The following is a 6,495-nucleotide window of genomic DNA, read 5'->3' on the forward strand; positions in this document are numbered from 1 at the left end:
TAATAATAATAATAATAATAATAATAATAATAATAATAATAATAATAATAATGTTTTTCCTCCATGGGGCAACCAGCCAATCTGATCAGTCCGAATCAAATGTCCTGTTCAGTTGCTCGGTTTACTTTCATTGAGATTCAGAAAGGCATTTCGTGGTGGTTTTGTGGTTGTCATCACAAACATCCTCCAGTCCTGATATATCTAAAGAATGTGGAAACACACACTCACACTGCTATCCCTCTCACGCCAGAAAGAGATTTCACTAGTAGTTTCAGCTAAACTACAAAGGGAATACTTGAGAACATCTCTGAGCTCAACCTTCCCAGAGCTTCTTAAACAGCCAAGCTCCTTTCTTGGTTGAACCTTCAGGCTTCAGGTTGAAACGGCAGGTTAGATTCGCTTTTTAAAAAATTAAAGGACACTTTGAATTTAGAGTCTAATGACCTGTTTTGTGAAGGGAGGGTTCATAAATATGTATGGACCAGCGACTGGCTAATTGGGGTTTCGGATACAACATTTCTCCAGCCTCTCCTTCACAAATACAGACAGAGAGACGGAGAGAGTGCCCTGTCTGGAGGAGTCTCAGATACTGTAAATCAGACACCATCTGCATCTCTATGAGCAAAAGGATTTAGATGTTTCACCCCGGGTCAAGCTGCAGTGAAGTGCTGGGATGTTCTTAAATACTGACATGAGGCGATGTATGTGCCACATTTTTTAATTTGCGAGGCAGGGGTGTAGCTGCAAATCTTGAAGTGCAAGCAGTTGCCATGGACAGGCTTCCAAAGAGGTTTCTTTTTAACAGAGCCAGAAGAGTCCATCTGCATCAGTGAATTGGTTTCTACCAGGTTTTAGCTGGACTGGTGAGTCCCGACTACAGTTGATCCATGGAAACATGGAGATGCATCTGAGGAAGTAGACTGAAGGGTCCATGCAGACAGACCAAAATAAAGCTGCTTCGGGTCACTTTGGAGGTATGCTGTTTAAATGATGCATGCATCCTAAGAGGTCAAAAGCCATGCCAAAGCCATGATCCAATACTAAGGCCTGGAGGGCAGCTTCTGGCCTCTTAAGATGTGTGTGTCATTTAAACAGTGTATCTCCAAAGTGACCCAAAGCAGCTTTGTTTTGGCCTGTCTGTAATGGGCCCTGAAGTCTACGAAAGCTCATGGTGCTAATTCCTTTCTTTCAATTCGTCTCAAAAGTGCTACAAGACCTCTCCGTCGAAACGGCTGTTAAATGGTGAATCAACACATGGGTTAGACCTCCTTGACTCAATAGGTCTACGCTGGTTTCTTTTACTTATGTATTTTGTTTTGTCACCTCTGAGCGAACCAGGATTCCTGAAGGCATGTACTGAAGTGATGATGCCAACCTGGCTTCCCTTGGGAGGAGGTTTCACAGTCAGGGTGCCACTGCAGAGAAAGTCCTGTCTTATGTACCTATCGACTCATTTCTCAGCATGGCAGAGACATCTCTGTACTCCTCTACTCCAGGCATGTATTATGTACTCCATTTTGAGTTGCTTCATTCACAGATAGCCACAGCTTTGTTATTTTGGAGGAGGATGAATGGGAAGAGCTAGAAATGGGCATCTTTCTTCAATGAACACACAGCTCAAGCAACCCATTGTGCTGAGATTTGGATGGACACTCCGGCACACTCTGCAACAGACAATAGACTTACTTCCTAACTCAAAAGGAGAGTGGTCTTGAAAGAAGTTGGGCAAGAGGCTTCCTTTTCAGTTGACTACATCAATCAGCAATTGTCTATCCCTACCATTGCTATCTTGCTGGGATTTGCACATCTCTCAGGTCTCTAGCTATGTAGCAAGAATGGTGTAGTGGTCTGGGTGTTGGACTACGACTCTGGAGACCAGGTTTCGAATCCCAACTTGGCCATGAAACCCAGTGGGTGACCTTGGGCAAGTAACACTCTCTCAGCCTCAGAGGATGGGAATGGCGAAGCCCATCTGAAGAAGCATGCAAAGAAAAGCCTGTAATAGGGTCTCCTTAGGGTCACCAGAAGTTGGAAATGACTTGAAGGCACAACATCTCCAGCGACACACTTTCTCTCTTTCCCACCTCTCCAGCTGAGCCATGTCCATTGCCATCAGGAAATTTCCTCTTGTGATGTGGAAATCTGTCCCTTTCTCCTTTTATATTGTACAATATAGTCTTACTTCCTTGGAGGTCTTTCAGCAGAGGTTAGAGAGCCATTTCTTGGGAATTCTAGGTCTATGATTCCTTGTATTTTAATACTGTCTTCAAATATTAGATTAACCAGAATTTAAATGTAAAGTAACACCCCCTTCCCTTTCTATTTTGTGAATACTCATGTTGACATTAGAAAACCTCAGAGAAACCATCTGGACATTGTAATGCTTCACAAAGCCCTACAAGACGGATCTCCTTGCCTCTGAGTTTCGGGGGTCCTTGACCCAGCCTTTATCTTGGTGGAGCTGCCATCTGGCATTTCAGGGACCGGTGATCCATAAATATGGATATATGCAAATCGTAACCCAGTTCATCAAAATGAGCGTTTCAAAAAACCAGGACCAACCTTACGCCATCACCTTGAGCCATGGAGAGTGTCTACCAAATGTCAGCACATGGAAAAGTGGCGCAGTGGGTGGTTGTTGCTAAATCTCAAGCACCTGCATTCGTCTTTGACCCTTCGCTTCCAATTTACGTATTGCCTCTTTACTCTTTAAACTGAAGGATGAGTCCTTCCACGAAAAGACATTGCAGACACATGCTTAGTGCTTAAAGGGACCAGAGCAATGTGGGTAAAGTTACACATTTCTTTCTCTATCTCTCTCTGTGCCACTCTATTACTTTCTTCCTCCAACATTCTATCTGACACCATCTCCTTCCTTCCTTCCTTCCTTCCTTCCTTCCTTCCTTTCTCTCTCTCTCTCTTTGTATCCCATCTGTTCTCCCTCATTCTCTCTTCTCTCTTTCTCCCTCTCTCCTACACATTTCATTCCCTTTTTCCTGACTTTCCCCCTCTTTCCCTCTGCCACATTCTTTCTTTCTACTTACTGTCCTTTGCACTCTCTCTCTTCTACCCCCTCACTCCCTCTCTCCTAGCCTTTCCTTTCTTTTTTATATCTCTTTCCCCCTCCTTCTCTTCCCTTCCCTTCCCTCTGGAGTTTATCACACTGGGGCTAATTTGGCCATTAATAAAGAGAGATTAAAGTGCATTTAAAGCATCCTACAAATAAAGCAAAAAGGGCAATAATTGCATGAATGATTATCACACACAGTTGCGCAAATAAAGTAATAGCGGGAATGCATTGTCGTTGAAATCCCGAAAGTAAAAAGATCCGGGTTAATGCACCTTATTATTATTATTATTAGGAATATTTATATGTATTTTACTTCTTTTATGCCTTTTCTTATTGTATAAAGTACTTTGTATGCCATATTTTGTTGTTCCTATGCTGATCTGTGACCGTAATAAATATTTATCTATCTATAAATCTTCGAATCCATGAATGAGATCCACTTTTGGAAAACAGCCGTCATGCTCCTGAGTGTTATGAAACCGTCATGTGCCTGTAATGTGTGCGCACACAGGCATGAGTATCTCTTCTGTGCGTAGGAGTCTTCTGTGTAGCAGGTACAGGTTGTGGCATTCTGGTTGGCAAAGTGAGAAATCCCAATGATCAATTGACAAAGAGCAACTTGTTGACTAGATTTCGAAGGCCTGCTATTTTTATTCCGGTAATAATGGTGCAGTTCTTGTTTTCTGTTGTGGGGAAACAGGACAAAATGTTCCTCCCGAGAGATGTTTCACTGGTCCTTCATACTAACGTAAATGAAATGCACATTTCATTTATGCGCAGGCCCCTAAACCCTCTTCAGTGCATTTGCACTCAGTGGAAGCCAGAGAAAATGAATTTAAGGGTAAGAAACTAGAATAACATTACAATTTCTTTGGACTTAATGGTGGTGCCTAAAAAACAATTTAGCTCCTTCCCTCATGGAAAAAAAAGAGGAAACAGAGAAAAGTTGGAGGGAGGAAGAAAGAGTTCAAACCAATGACAATCTGATTGATTGATTGATTGATTGATTGATTGCTATGCAGGATCAAAGGTCTTCTACTGCATTTAAAAACACAGAGTACAGTTGAAACATTATTTATACAAAAATTATAAAAGAATGAAATAGTAGTTCAATTAAAAGCAGCAAATTAAAACAATATACAGTACAAACACAGGTCATTGGGGAAAAAAATTAAATCAAGAGTGGGAGATTTGTTGAGTTCCGATCAGACCTCAGAAAAGTTACTTTTGTGCTCCAACTTCCAGAATCTGAGGCCACAGACTGACCATGCCAGCTGGGAGAGTTGGACGTTTTAGCCCCAAAATAGCTTTTCCAAGCTCATAGCTCACCCTGATCCATGGTTTCAGTTGGAGCATCTAAAAGCACATCCTGAAATGTATCCTAAGGGGTCTCTGTTGCCTGTCACAATAACAACAATATCCAAAGTGAGGCCTGGGCAATGCATGGCTCTCCAGATGTTGCTGAACTGTATTTCCCATCAGCCTTTGCTGACTTCCAATGAGAGGGATGCTAGGAGTTGCAATCCAACAACACCCAGATGGTCACACATTCCCTATGCCTGACCTAAGACTAACTCTCTTTGGAGCGCTGCATCATCGCCAGATCCTTATTAAGTAAGAGTTCTTTTCAAGTCTGCTATATTAAGTGAAATCATTAGCGTTCGCTGGTGACTGAACTGCACTGTCCGTTCTTGCCTGCCACACTAGATAACGGTATAACATTCTAATTCTAATTTTAAAGACAGGCTTTAATGTCACATCAAGTCCATTTTTAAAATAATAAAAGATTTTTAGGGACCTGGAACTCTGGAAAACTTTTTCACAGCAGGCGTTCACCACACCAGGTTTCCATCTCAGTGACTTTGAACCTCATTCACAACCGATGTGTCACTCTTTAACATTTATGATTGTCATTACAAGGACAGGCAATGCAGGAAATTCAAAGGAGGGTGTCTAGAAATGTTGCTATTCATTGATCCTGAATCTTTAAACGATGTAATACAGCAATGCAACTTATTTTTTGCAATAACTACAGTGGTGTAGTGGTTTGGGTGTCAGGCTATGACTTTGGAGACCAGGGTTTGAATCCCAGCTTGACCATGAAAACCCACTAGGTGATCTTGGGCAAATCACACTCTCTCAGCCCCAGAGGATGGCAATGGTGACTCCCCTCTGAACAAATCTTGCCAAGGAAACACCATGTAAGGCGACCCGCCTTAGGGGTGCTATAAGTTGGAAACCATTGAAGGCACACAAGAACCTTAGGATTTGAACCCTGGTCTACCAGAGTCCTAGTCCAAAATCTAGACCACTGCATCATGCAGGCTCATAATCCCCATAAAGGTATCACCTACTTGTATCTGATTTTTTTGCTTTTGTTCTTATACCTAGAGGAAGAAAAACATAAGTGGAAATGGGATTTCTTTCTTTGCCGGTCCAGCTATTGGCAGCTGTGGCTCCCATTTCCATTCTGGGTTGAACTCCAAATTATAAGGGAGCTATCTAAGATCATGAACTTCATCTCCAAACTATTTTCAGTCCCATGGAGAGAATTGCAGAACCATTGAGCTAGAAGGGACTGCATTGGCCATGTGGTTCAGCCCACTGTCAGGCAGGAATACATAGCTGAAGCATTGCTGAGAGATGGCTGTCCAACATCTGTTTAAAAACCTTCAGTGAGGAAGAGTTGACCAACTGCTGAGGGAACCCATTCCACAGTTGAATGGCTCTTACTAACTTAAACGTTCTTCCTAATATTCAAAGAGAATCTCTTTTCTTGTGAATCTGCCAGTTTGTATGCTAGACTTTGGAGTAGCAGAAAATAAGCTTGCTCCATCTTCTACCTATTGTTGTTGTTGCTGCTGTTGTGTGCCTTCAAATCACTTCTGACTTACTGTGACCCTAAAGCGAACCTATTATGGGGTTTTCTGGGACTAAGAGTGTGTCGCTCACCCAAGGTTACCCAATGGGTTTCCATAGCTGAGCAAGGAATCGGATTCTGGTCCCCAGAGGTATAATCCAATGCTCAAACCACTACATTACTCTGGCTTTCATCTTCTAGATCAGTGGTTCTCAACCTTCCTAATGCCGCAGCCCTTTAATACAGTTCCTCATGTTGTGGCGACCCCCAACCATAAAACGGATAGAGGAGGAGTGTCTCAGTTCCTAAGACCATCGGGGGGGGAAGTGTTTTCCAATGGTCTTAGGCGACCCTTGTGAAAGAGGTTGTGACCCACAGTTTGAGAACCGCTGTTCTAGATGAAATCTCTTCTAACATTTAAAAATGGCTATCGTGTCAGTCCCACATTTTTCTCTTCATCTTCAAGCGAAGTACCCAGAAGATGAGACTCACTATCCCACTGACCAGGAAGCCCATGAGATGCCACCATCATCCCCATATGTGATATAGCTACAGCCACTGAAGG

The sequence above is a fragment of the Sceloporus undulatus genome, chromosome 8 (genome assembly GCF_019175285.1).
Source record: "Sceloporus undulatus isolate JIND9_A2432 ecotype Alabama chromosome 8, SceUnd_v1.1, whole genome shotgun sequence".
Lineage (NCBI taxonomy): Eukaryota > Metazoa > Chordata > Lepidosauria > Squamata > Phrynosomatidae > Sceloporus > Sceloporus undulatus.